Here is a 14,288-nt window from a genome sequence, read left to right as displayed (position 1 = left end):
AGCCTTTCACAGGATCCCCTGATACAGGCTGGTAGCATGCTATAGAATCCAGTTGATTTCACCTTTCTGGCCACCCATCTTCAGGCTGGCTGGGACTTTAGTGGAAAATCAGCTCCATGAGGTACAAATTCTGCCCTCCTAGAACTTGGTCTCGAGGAGGAAAAGAAGTTGACAGTTAGAAGGTGGTAACCGCTGTGCATAAGAAAGCTATCCCAACTGGCAGAATTGGGAAGAATTCAAGTAGGGGGTGACATTTGGATCTTAAAGGATTAATAAATTTGGACATGCAGAGTTAGGGGAAGAGCAAAATAAGGAGAGGGAGAAAGAAGTGAAAGAAGGTGAAAAGAAGGCAGAGGTGAAAGAAGGCAGGATCCTAGATGAAGGGGAGTGGGACAGACTGAAGCAGCAAAGCTGACTGGAAGAAAGCATTGTGGGAGGTGGTGAATGCCAAGGTGAGGCATATACTTGACTCCCTGGATGTGAATCCAGGCAGAAGCAGGAGCTGTGGTCTGGGTATAGCCCCTTGCCCTCTCCCCTCAAGACTCCAACCACGCTTCTCTCTGTATCTCACAATGTGCTCTCCCAGAGGCATCTGGGAGCTCTGGCCTGGGGGCCTTCAGAGGCAGCCTGGTAAGCTGCCCCTCCTAGGTCATCTGCTTTCACAAAGCTGCACCGACTCCGCCTGTCCCCACTCCCAAAGGGATGAATGGAGGAAGGTCAGGCCTGTGCAGGCTGCTGGGGGGTCTGCTGATGCCCATGTAAGAGCAAGGGGCTTCTCAGCCCCAGGCACATGCAGCTGCTCCTTTGGTGGTAGGTCATCCCCTGTCCTCCCACCACTCAGGCCTGCAAGTGGCAGATCTTGCCCCTGCACTTTCCCCAGTGAATCCAAGCCACACAGATAGCAGCCAGGCCGCCAGCGGGTCTTGTTTCACTGGAATGTTGGCATCAAACTTGAGATCGGAAATGAACTCATTATCTGATTGTTTGTATTTATGAAAATGTACTGTTCTGGGAGAGGTCTTCTTGAACAGTCTTCTGAGTAGATGAGTAATTCTCTCCCCTTTATATGCACATGCTCAGACACATATGTTGAGGCTCACACATACATACGGAGACTCAGATATTCAGGCTCCCCCACCAACACACACACACACAGCGGCAGCCACATGTTCAGACAGATACATATTTTCAGGTACGCATACAATCAATGGAGGTACATGTTCTGGGTCTAAAAAGCTCCTTTGAGGGAAGGGGACTTGCTTCTTTGCTCACTGCAGAACTCCTTAGTGGCACATAATAGGCAATCAGTAAATATCTCTAGAATGAATGGTTAAGTGGTAGTTGCTCACATGTTACTATATTACAGAGACACACACAGACATGCAGATAGACGTGCCCGGCCCCTCTCCTTTCCTGGAGAACAGCAAAGTCAGAGAATCCCTCATTTCACAGCCTGAAGTCTTCACTCCCTGAACCACTCCTGGTATTAGTTGAGAACACACCATCTAGAACCTTCCAGTGGAGATGTCCTAGAGGCCAAGGCAACCCTTCTGATGACCCATTAAGGCCTCACTAGATAATCAAAGGTGCCCCACCAGTCTTGCACACTGAGACCTGATGTGATGGTCTGGCTAAGAACACCTGAGGTAGTTACGTAGGGTAAACTGTTTTCCAGGAATGTTCTCCAGGGACTGCCCCTGCTCACCCACGCTGCCCCAGCAGCAGGTCCCAGCACAGGATCTTGGGCAATGTCAGACCCCGGGCTCTATCTCTGTCTGTCTCCTCCAGCCCATGGCTATGACTCAGGCTGTCCAAGGCCCCTGGGAGGGCACTAGGCCAGAGGTAGAACTGCTGGGTAGGCAGGGGTGGAGAGCCCAAGAAAGGGTTGCCTGGAGTCAGATCCCAGGGTGGAGCACTTAGCAGGACCATAACTGTCTGTAAATACCTCCTCATAAAGAGAGCAGCCTGCTGTGGCTCTGAGCTGGAGTGAGGCTCACCTGAGTTGATAACCCTGCTGGCCACATACTGGCCATGTGACTTTAGACAGGTCATTGATTCTGGAACTTCATTTCCACCAGCTTCTCGGGCAATTGTATCCTTCCTGCCTCACTGCCCTAGGCCCCACCCTCTCCTGATTTCCCTTCTGGTCCCCCAGGGGCCAGCCCACAACTCCCCCTGGAGTATTTCAGGCCTCTTCAAATAACTCTTTAAAGGTGCAGAGCACCCTGGTAGATCATCCAGTTCCTCACACGTGGCAGGGTGTAACAGCTGCATGACCTTCCCAAGACACAGTACCCAGGAGGTGGGAGGGCACTGACAGAGGGGAAGACTTGTTTTGCACACATTGCTGTGTCCCAAGGCCTAGCCAGTGAGAAGGAAGGACTGTGATCTCTTAAAACTCCAAGTCACCCAGCAAGTCCACTTTTAGTTATATGCCCAGGAGAGTCAAGCGCATGTGTCAATGAATGGGGATGCACATAAAAGCTTGATTCATAGTATCTCAAACTGTAGCAACCCAAATATCCATCAATAGGAGAAGGGTTAAATAAATTATAGTGTCCTCATAAGGGAATACTTTTGCAGTGTTAAAACACTACAAAATAGCTTCTGCTATACACACAGCGTAGATGAATCTCCCAGGCACGTCATTGAATAAAGTAGGCTAGACACAAAAAGACTATATGATACCATTTTTAAAAGGTCAAGAACAGGCAAAATAAATCCATGGTTATAGAAGTTAGACAGCCAGTCACCTCTCGGAGTGGTATTTACTGGGGAGAGGCACTGGAGAATTTCTGTGGAGTTGAAATGTTCAATATCTTGATGTGGTAGTTACAGCCCATCCAGTTGTACACTTCAGCTCTGTTAACTCTATTGTATGTGAGTTATACCAGGAGAGTGACCCAAGTCCAGAGGTTCTAACCCATGCAGAAATGAAGAGTTCTGGAGGCAATTCACAGATCTGGGGGCAGAAAACCAAGAAACATGAAAAGGTAGTGCAAAAGTGAAGGCCTAGAGCATTCTTCCTGTAGATACTGAGTGACTTGACCAAGGAAGGGTTGCCATGAAGGAAGGGGTAAAGACCTGACCCCACATATGCCTGACCAGGTGAGTTTGCCTTTCAGTGGGTCTCCTGCACAGGGCTGGTGCATTTGAGTGGGGCCCCAAGGCAGAGGCCAATCTCAGACCATCTGTTCCCCATCTTTCTTCTTGGCCCACAGCTTTGGAGCAAAGAAGGGACTGAGCCCCAGGCCTCTTTTAGCCCAGGTTAACAACATGGATGAATATCCAAAATGTGGTTAAATAGAAGATATAAAGGAAAAGAGCCAATTCATGGTCCCTTACTTTATCTTAAGCTAAGCTCCTGGGCAGAATCTCTCATAAGAAAAAGCAAGCTGCTTTTTCTGAAACATGCAAGCTGGCCTGCCATTCTCCATGCCTCTCAGTGCTGGTCTGTGGAGTTGTGAGTGGACACGGAGGTATGTCTGGGTGTGTTTGCCTCTACAGATTGAGTTTCCTTATAATGCGGTCCTCTGATTTTATCTTCATATACCCCAGACCCTCCTCATTCTGCCCTCCTACCCCAGCTCAACACTCCAGCCCCTCCTCCACAGGCACCCCCCGTTCTTCCTGCCCTGACAGTGGGTCTATCTCTTCACAACGATGTGGAGAGGCAAAGTCCTCATTGGTCTTGGACTTTTTTCTAAGGAATCCAGAGAAGGCAAAACTTTATCTTAAGGCATTGCTTCCAAGTACCGTGACAGGCAACTGAAAAATCTCTCATCACCCTGTGGGACTTACAGGCTGATCATGGGTAGCTGGTGGTATTTTCAGGATCTGGGAGTCGAAGGGCATGGCAACCCCCTACCCTTTGGAGGCCCAGCAGCTGTGTGAATGACTAGGCAAGTTCAGTGGAGAGAGGCTGCCAAGCCTTGGGCAACTGTGGACACATCTGCCATATCTGTGTCTCTGGAATGATGGATGACAGCAGCCCGGGAGCTCCCTCCCCTCAGGCCTGCCTTGTCCTCTTGCTCCCTGGCCATTCCCTGCTCCGGTCAGGCTGGCCTCACAAAGCCCACAGCAGGCTGTGCTCCTTCCTCCTCCCTCAGTCCCCACCCAATGGTGGAGGTGTATTGTACATTTACTATAGAGCCCGGCGGGCACAGGGCAAAGTGAGTCAGGTACTTGAAACCTCAGCTGGGAAATGGAGTGGGTGCCCTGAAGTCAAACAGCTGGTAATGGGTGGAACCAGGATTTGAACCCAGGCAGCTGGACTTTAGAGCCTAGCCTCACTAACCTGTGATAACTCCCCCCCGGAACCCAGTCCATCTTGTCCACCTCGAGGGCAAGAGGCTGTAGGGGGTGGTCAAGGGGACAGACCAAGGAGCCAGCATGCCCAGTTCATGTCCCAGCTCCTCCTCTTCCTGGGTGAACTCTGGTGCCTATTATGTAGCCCCCCTGAACCTCAACTTCATCTGGATGGGAGCAGATGGAAGCAGACGTTGTTCCTGCCCATTCGGAGCTCCCATGTCCAGTCACCTCTCTGGAGGCTCTTTGGCTGTGGTCCCACACTCAGTCCAATCTATCCAGGCCAAGAGCAGGTCAAGGGTGCAATACAAGGTAACCATTTGTAGAGGCTGCTTCAAAGAGGACCATGGGGCCCCAGGCTGATTAAGAAAATCCAGCTCTCTGGATGTCACAGACCCCTCTCCAACGCAGTGGTGAACACGTACAAAGCCCTGTGCAGGGGACCCTGGGGCTCCCTGCCTGTGCTCCTCCAGCCCACTTTGAGCTCCCACCTCTGACCCCAGCACCCACCTGCTGCATCTACTGCACACTTGAGTGTATTCTGTTTAATACTTTTCCCTGGATCTGATCTACGAATTTTATTTCCCCAGCTAGGCCAAGAACACCCCAAGAGTAAGGACTCTTTTCCCCACCCTCCATCTCCCTGACAGCCTGGATACAGGCTGGTGTAGACACCAGGTCCTCAAAACACATCTGAAATGGATGGAATTGGGCAAGGGGCTTAGATATTACATCTTTGGAGTTGCTGGTTAAATATTTAGTCTTAATGGAGGTGGAAGGAGGAACAGTATGGGGTGGGGTGGACATGGACTTGGATGCAAATGAATGCAAATCCCTATGCAATGATATGCTGATGTGCATCCTGGATTTGTGGGAAGGAGTCCCATGACTTCAGAAACCATGCTCTGGTAGACTCTGACCTCTAAGGGACTCTACGTCTGCTGGAGATCCTGTGTGGCAATGCTTGGAGTGGGCCCTGTGTGGCTCTCCAGCACCAGGGGGAACATCTGGGGAGCTGCACCCACCCACCAGGACAAGCTGGCTGACAGGAGGTGTGCAGAGCCAGAGGCCTGCTCTGGGAAAGAGATCAGGTTGTAGCCAGAGCTGGGGACCCCTGGCTTTTGGGGACACAGCTCTGAGAGAGCACAGAGTGCTGGATCAGGAAGGAAAGACCACACCTGATGCCATTTCCAGGTTTTCAGATTCTGTCCCAGCTCTCTGCTGTGAGCACCACTGGGAAGCCTCTGGCTGCCTGCCACCTGCCATTACCATTCCCACCCCTATGCTGTGCTGCCAGCCTACCCTCAGCCCATAACCCAAACGGGCTGGCAGGCCGCAGTGACTGGGGGGATCTAGGAGCTCCACGACACTGATGGACACCCTCTTTGGCCAAGTACTGTGACTGTGACTGCCATAGTCCAGGACACAAGGCCCAGAGAAGTTGTGAGTTGCTCAAACCACACAGCCTATCAGAGCAGAACCAGATCAGAGCCCAGGTCTCCAGGATCGGGAGGCAGGTGTGAGAACAGTCTGAGCCGGTGGGGTCCCTCATGGCAACCAGCAGCAGAGGGCCCTTCTCCTTCAGATGAGTCAGACAGGGAGGCTAAAGGAAGGAGAGAGTAAAGACAGAGCCAGAGAGGTGGTCTGAAGAGAGCCTGGTTGGACCAGCAAGGCCGAGAACCCCCACATCTGGGAATCTCCAGAGGGTTTACAAGGCAGGCCAAGCCAGGGTTCCCACAGCAGCAGGTGGGCATCCAGCAGGCCAGGCCGAATAGGCCTGGCACCAGCTCGAGCAAGTTGGAGATGCCAGCTCTCACCCGCCAGCCGGCCTGCCAGCTGGGGAAGCTTAATTAGAATTCCTCAGCCCTCCAACCCATTTCCTTCCTGGTGAACAGGACATCTAATGGTCCCTAGTGCCTGCTGCCAGGGCAAGGTGGGCCAAGCTGGCAGCTTCCAGGATGGGCTGCGGGTGGGGGTGACCTAACACTCTCAGGAAGCCTGCCTCTCCCCTGCCTGGAGTAGGGAGCAGCCTCCAATGTGACCCTAAATTTCCCCAAGTCAGAGACCATCTGCCTGTCTGTCTGTCTATCCATTCCCCCAGGGCCTGGGGGCCGATGAGTGTGGACAGACAGACACAGGCTGTGGGAAGCTTTGGTGATTAACGGGTGATGAAAAGCAGACTCTGTCAGGTTGGGGGTGGGGAGAGAGAGGAGGAGAGAGAGGCTGTTTTATGCTTGGCTCAGCTTTGAGCCTGCAGCCCAGAGGAGGAGGGCGAGGCAGCTGAGTGCAGTGCCCTCAACAGCCCTGCCCAGGCAGCAGGCCCCACTTCACAGATGCCTGCCTGGCATCCCCTGCGGCCTCTATGTCCCAGAATGCAGCGAAGGACCAGCTTTGCTCCCAACTTCCAGGGACTTGCACAGGCCTTAAATACCCCACCTCTCAGCAGGGAAGAATAAACACAGTCACTCCTCTTCCATCCCTTCATCTTCCTCCTTGCCAGGGGGCCAACTGGGCCAAAGGCCAGACCCCTAAATTCTTCTCACCCCACACACTCTGTGCTCAGGACCTGCTCAGTTCGACCCTTACCATGGAAAGTTTGAAAAGGTTAAATTGAGCAGATTTTCCCCCCGAGATTCCTTGTTAGCCAAACCTACATCAAAGGGGATTTAGAGCAAATCTATAAGCCTCCACCCTTCCGACACGGTTAGGAGACACGAAGCAGGAGAGAGCCCAGCACAACCACTTCCCGGAGTCTGCACCAGAAACCTGGGGGGACCTTGTGACACCCTCCCCCCCCAACCCGAAAATATCCCCTGCTGGCCTTTCTGCCCCATGCCTAGGATTCCACCGCTCCAACCCCAGGATGAAGCATTGCCCTCTCTCACAAATCTGAACTGTGAAAGTCTTTCGGAGGCTGCTGAGCACGTCCACCCCAAGGCCCTGGGCTCTGGCCAGGCAGGGCCTGAAAGAAGGAAATGGAACACAGGTAGAGGAAGTGGCTTTGAGAAAGTAGAATACAAAAGCAAACTTTGCTGATCAAAGACTTGCTGCTGGCTGACCAGGCCTGCCTGTCATCAGAATAAAAATTATTTTCTGGTTGTCAAAAAAATATTTCCCAGGTAGCTGTTGTGTTGTGGTAGGGCAGGCAGATGAGGGGAGCAATAGTTATTCCTTTCTTCTTGCCTATCAGGCACCTTGTGTGCATTTGGTGGCTCGTTCGTTTCAGAAACTGTCCATCTGAGAAGCTGAGGGTCAGGAGGTTGCCCGACCCCCAACCTTCCCTCAGTGGGTAAGTGACAAGCTGAGATCCAGGTCTGTCAGATACGAAACCCTCCTATTTTCTAAAGCCCCACCCTGCCAGGGGCTGTGGAGAGAGAGCTGGACGCCATCTGGGAAGAATCAGAAATTTTTAGAAAAGGCCTCATGTAGGAATGAGAAAACCTTCATTAGGACTTTTTAATCGATAAAGCAGAAACATAACCTTCTTCACTGCAAATATTTCTGGACTCCCAGGGGTACCCAACTATGGGTCCAACAAATTATTAAGGAAGCAAATATAAAATTTTAAATTCCCCATCCCAACCAGTCCAAGAACGTTGTTTGGAGGGGTGGGGAAGGGCGCAGCCGAACTTTATTGCTCTTTGCATCCAAGCTCCTGTCTCTCGCCTTGACGCCTTGACAGAGCCCAGACTTGTCATCTGAGAAGAAGGGGGAGGACGAGGTCACTGCCCTTCTCTTGTTTCCGCCCAGAGCTCTGCTCTGCTGCAGGGAATGCAGGGTGGGGACAGCTTTGCTGCCTGCAGGCTGTGGCGGAGGAGCTGCTGGTGGTTTTATCAGGGAAGAGGGGGGGGGTAAGATGCAGCCCTTCTGTCCCCCTGAGTGGGAAGGCAAAACACCCTTGGCTAAGGCCGAGTGCCTGTGGTTTCATTTGCAGCGTTCAGCTGGGCTCCGGCCTGAGCTGCAGCCTGGACTCACGCAAGCTGAGCGCCTGACCTGGCCTGCCCCATCTGCCAAAGGGGACTCACTGGACTCCCCTCACAGACCTTCTCAGGTGCCACCAGAAAGTGAGAGTGTATTTGTTCTCTGTGGCTGTGTAACAAACTGTTATAAAGTTGGCACCTTAAAACAACACCCATTTATTTCTCAGAGTTGCGTAGGTCAGAAGCCCAGGTGGGCTCAACTGAATTCTCAGCTCAGGGTCTCACAAAGCCAAAATCAAGGTGTGAGCCAACTGGGCTTGTGTCTAGAAGCTCTGAGAAAGGACCTGGCCCCAAGCGGCTTTGGGCCATTGCAGAACTAAGCTCCTGCAGCTGTAGGACTGAGGTGCTGTTTCCCTGCTGGTGGTCAGCTAGGCTCCTTCAGTGCCTAGAAGCTGCTCTTTCTCAGGTCCCTTCCCTTCCATGCGGTCCCCTCCATCTTCAAGTTATCAAAGGTACATGGAATCTCCCCTAATGCTTAAAATCTATGACTTCCTTTCCTGCCACCAGCCAGAGAAAATTCTCTGCTTTTAAGGGGCTTGTGTGATTAGATGAGGTAGGTAGACCTACCAGATAATCTCCCTTTTGTTTAACTCAAAGTCAATGATTCATAAACTTAATCAGATTTTTTAAGTTCCTTTGCCATTTAATGTTACAGAATCAAGGGCTTGATATCTCATTATATTCAGGGATTAGGGTGGCAAATCTTAGGGGGGCCATAAAATTCTGCCTACCACTGGGAGCAAAGCACTTTGGCATTTTAATCTAAGTCCTGGACTAGCTGAGAGTTTCCTTCCTCTGCCCCAGGTACTCGGGGGAAACTCGGGAAAGGGTGACACTAGGCTGGATGGCTGCTTGGGCCCCCCTGGCCCTTCTCTCCTCCTCTTCTTAGGCCAGCCTCTGGGACTTTTCAAGACCTGAGGAGGGAGTCCTGCTTTGGACCACCCGGAACCTTGTCTCTGTGCATCACCTTCTCTGTTTAGAGCTTCAGCCACCCCATCCCACCAAGCCCCTGCCTGGGCTCTGCTCTTCCCTCACACTGTGCACACTGCACCGTCTACATGATCTATGGCAGCTCTCTACACTCACCTACTCTGCCCACCAGAATCTGGTGTCTACCAGTCCCCATTTCCTTAATCTGCTCTCTCCCCCTTACCCCAGTGGACACTTTCCAGACCTTATTTTCTGGGCCTCACCGTGAGGACAGGGATGGAGTCTGTCTTATACCCTCCTGTATTTCCAACACCCAGCCCAGTGCCAGGAGCACAGCAGATGTTCAACAGATATTTCTTGAGGTTTCTCTGGGTTCATGTATCTGTGGAGTCCATTTGCTAAAGTGTTTCCCTCTCTGCCTCAAACCCAAACTTGTCACCACCCACCCCCACCCCTACAAGCAAGTGAAGCCCCATGTCTCACCCTCCCTCAACCCAAGGGCAGTGACCAAAGGGAGGGGCTGATTATGTGGGTCCCTCAGAATGAAATGCAACCACTAACTCAGTTCTGTCCCACACATTACACACACACACACACTCCCCCAAGAGACTCTGTGTCCGCCTTGGCCCCTGGCCTACAGCTGGGGAGGGCAACAGTTACCACCCACAGGCCTCCACCCCTCGCCAAACCTGGGCTTCGGCTCAGTGATCTCTCTAGGAGTTGACTTGTGCTGGCCTTACTCTTTTTTCCATTCTGTCCCTGAATTTGGGCCTGTGTTCTCATCCCCCAGGGACCCACCCACTTCCTCTTGGGAGTCCAGCCGAGGACAGTGTGGTTTGAAGAACGTTCTAATCCCAGCCCCAATGCTCTGAGAGAAAAATGACTAAAAGCCCTGGAATGTGGAGCCTGCTGCTTCCTGCAAAGCATTTTGAATGAAACACGTAACCAACAGCTGCAGCATAGATAATGGAAACTCTGAGAGACGTCATAGCTCCGGGTCCTCAAAGAGCAGGGCTGTGAGAGAACAAGCTCTTTATTTCAGCACATTCTGATGCCCTCAGTGCCCACCCTGCTCCTGCCTCTCCTTCCAGGAACCAGAGCCCATGGTGCCAAAGATGTGCTCCTGTTCCTCACTTATTCCAAACATCCTGTGGCCCCCCCAAAAGCCCCAGATTCTTTGTAGGAGGTGATGAGACCCCTTCCCACTAATCAGCCCCCAGTGGCATCTGGGACCCCAAGGCCCAGCTGCTTTGCCCTCTCAGGAGTGGAAGGTTAGCCCAGCCCCCAGCATGGGTGCCATCCTGGAATCAGCCCCCAGTGAAACATGGCAGTGTGAGCCAGCTCATGCAAAGCGCCAGGACAGCGTCACCCAAGGGTGTTGTCAGGATGGACTCAGGGCGGGGAGGGGAGGATGGACAGTCCCCAGCGGCACAAAAGCCCCGGGAGTTAGGGAATTCCTGACAATCACTCCTGCATGAAGGGAAGCATACCAACATTTTTCAACTTCTTTCCTGAGATGTAATAGACATGCATCAAAGCGCATTAATCTTACCAGTACAGTCAATGAAATTTTATATATGTATATACCACCGAAAGTATAGAACATTTCAAACATCCCAGAAGGTTCCTTAGAGCCCCTTCCCAGTCAACATCCATCCCCCTCAGAGGTAACCACTCTTAGAAATTTCTGTCACCTAATGTTGCCCATTTTTAGACTTCATTTAAATCACAAATAAGAATCACAAATAGGACATGCTCTTGCCACCTGTATTTTGCTCGGAATCATGTCTGGGAGTTTCATCCATATTGTAGACATACTAACAACCCTACTGCACCTACCCATGCTCTGAGCACTCTACAGAGGATGGCATGTTGACTTTTTGCACTTGAGCCTTGTTCCTGAGCCTGTTTTGCAGATAAAAACGTCAGTTAAACCAGTAGTTCACTGCCTCACAGATCATGGTGGAGCTGGAATTCAAGCTCAGGGTAAGTGGACTCCAGAGCCATCTCTTCTCTTTCCTCTTTACAAACATAAGGAGATCTACTTCTATTACCCCAAGAAGTGGGAAAATATTGCCTTAGAGATCCATAGCCTGGAATTTCTTCACAAAGGAGACCCATTTCAGGCTTTTGCACACTTACGAGTCCAACAGAAGTCCCATTTTACTTTAGTCCCCCTCGTCTGTGGGGGTGTAGGTAAGGCAGAGGGGTGCGCAGTGGGAGGAGAGGGCATCTCAGAGCACCAGCCCCAAAAGGAGAAGGTTTGGGAGGAAAAGAATGAAGAGGCTCCTTCATTTAGTCAGCCAATATTTACTGAGTACCTATAATTGATATCTCATTATATTCAGGGATTAGGGCAGGAAATCTTAAGGGGGCCATAAAATTCTGCCTACCACTGGGAGCAAAGCACTTCGGCATTTTTGTCTAAGTCCTGGACTAGACTCTTAGCTGAGAGTTTCCTTCCTCATCTAATCACACAAGCCCCTTAACAGCAGAGAATTTTCTCTGGCTGGTGGCAGGAAAGGAAGTCATAGATTTTAAGCATTAGGGGAGATTCCATGTACCTTTGATAACTTGAAGATGGAGGGGACCGCATGGAAAGGAAGGGACCTGAGAAAGAGCAGCTTCTAGGCACTGAAGGAGCCTAGCTGACCACCAGCAGGGTAACAGCACCTCAGTCCTACAAGTAACTCAGCTGAGCAGCTCTGGCTTAGGATCTCATGCAGTTGTAGTCAGACTGTGACTGAGGTTGTGATCATCTTAAAGGCTTCTTCACTCACATATCTGTCACCTGGGCTGGAACAGCTGGGGTTCCTCAGGCATCTCCATCTCTATATGGCCTCTCCACATGAGCCCTCCAGTATGGCAGCTTATAATGCCAGGCACTGTCCTGGGGACTTCTTTTCGGTTATCTTCTGCTGTGTAATAAATCACCTTAAAACATGGTAGCCTAAAATGAACAACAAACACTTCCCATCTCTCGTCATGTTATAAACTGACTGGGGAGTCCTACCGCTCTCACTGGGCACTCCCGTGCTGCTACAGACAGACGGCAGCTGAGACCACCATCACCTGGAAGCTTGATGGGTTGGCTGAGTCATGGCGGCAGAGTCCCATGTCTGGCACCCAGGCAAGGACCTTAGAGACTGGGCTTAGCTGGGACTCTAGAATTGCTGGGATTCCGCCTCAGAGCCTCCCCCTCTTCATGACTCCTCCCCATTTGGATCCCTCCACTAGGGTTTCCAGGCTTCTGACACGACAACTCATAACTCACGACTCCCATAAGTGCAAACGCGGAAGCCCCGGAGTCTTACTGAAGCTTCGGCCTGCACTGACACAGCATCACGCTGGCCATGGTCTATTGGTTAAGGTGAGTTACAGTCCCAGACCCAATTCAGTGAGGGCAGAAGTCCTACAAGGGAATAAATATCAGGAGGCATGGTTTACCAGCACCACCTTTGCAGACTAGCTCCCATCAAAAAAAGTTCTTGTTTTCTTTGTCATTTATTCAACACATATTCACTGCTCATTTAGTCAACAAATAAATACTCACTGTGAAGCACACAGTTTGTTCTTAATAGAGCATACTTAAACTAAATGTCACTTTTGTTTCATTCACAGCTGTCATTCAAGATAACAGCCACTGAGAAGCTCTGCAAAGGATAAGTAACATTCACTGTGGGTTAACTACAAATCAGACCCCAAGTTTTGTGCTTTACTTTTAACTCATTTATTCCTTACTCATTTACCATCCTCTAGTAGGTATTTTCATTAGGTTCTTTATAGATGAGGAAAAAGTTGCTTAAAGAGGTTATCTATTGTTGAATAACAAACCACCCAAACTTAGTGGCTTAAAAAAACAACGAGTTATTACCATTCACAGGTTCTCTGGGTCAGGAAACAAGTAACTCACCTGAGCAGCTCTGGCTTAGGATCTCATGTGGTTGTAGTCAGACTGTGACTGAGGCTGTGATCATTTTAAAGGCTTCTTCACTCACATATCTGTCACCTGGGCTGGAACAGCTGGGGTTCCTTAGGCATCTCCATCTCTATATGGCCTCTCCACATGAGCCCTCCAATATGGCAGCTTACAAATAGCTAGACTTCTTCCCTGGCAACCCAGGGATCTGAGAGAGAGGTAAACAAAAGCTGTGTCACTTTTTCAAACCTAGCCTTGGAAGACATGCAATGTCATTTCTACCACATTCTGTTTGTTAAGGCAGTTACAAAGGCTTGCCTAGGTATGAGGAAGGGGACATCAATTCGATATCTTGATAGTAAATGTGTCAACAAATTTGAGCCATGTTTAAAACCAGCACAGTCTATCCTCTGGGCATAATTATTTACATTCCTCTCACACACAAAACACACAGTCTCCAAAATTTCAACAGTCTCCAAAAGTCTCATCTATATGGTATCAGGCTTAAGCTAGAGGTCTGGGATCCCATCATCTAAACCATCCGGGTGTGGAGGAGGTTCCTCAGATGCAGTGCCAGGCACAGCTCCTTGAATACTATTTCTCTTTATCTAAAGACTTGTGAACTAAAGAGAAAAGTTATCTGCTTCATGCATACCCAACAACCCAAAGTATAATAGTGAGACAGGTATGAGATAATCATTATATAAACACTCCCTTTCAAAAGGTGGATGGAGGGAGGCACACAGCAGTCACTGGTCCCTAGCAATTTTGAAATCCAGACAGACATTACCAGTTTCTTAATTAAGGCTCAGTCTTACTGCCTGAAAGTGTTTCTCCATGGCTCTTGCCTCTGTTCTCTGGGCTCTTGGTTATGCCTTCTGAATTGTCTGCCTTTACTATAAAAAATGGCTGGTGTTTGTAACTGAGGAGCTTTCTCAGCTTGCTTGCTTCCTTCTTTGGAGCCCGAAGTCCAAAGAACTGAGGAGCATTTTTTCATTTTCTTCTGCTCTGTCTCTTTTTGTTCAAGCTGGTCATGCTTTTAAACTTTGTGGATTTCCTGTAGATCCCATTGAGTTTCACTCCATTAATCAAAAGCATATATATTAGTGAAAAATCTCATCAGGATCACCTCTTCTCTATCTTGAGCTTTT

This window comes from Manis javanica, chromosome 1, assembly GCF_040802235.1.
Source record: "Manis javanica isolate MJ-LG chromosome 1, MJ_LKY, whole genome shotgun sequence".
NCBI lineage: Eukaryota > Metazoa > Chordata > Mammalia > Pholidota > Manidae > Manis > Manis javanica.
This window is presented reverse-complemented; position numbering follows the sequence as displayed.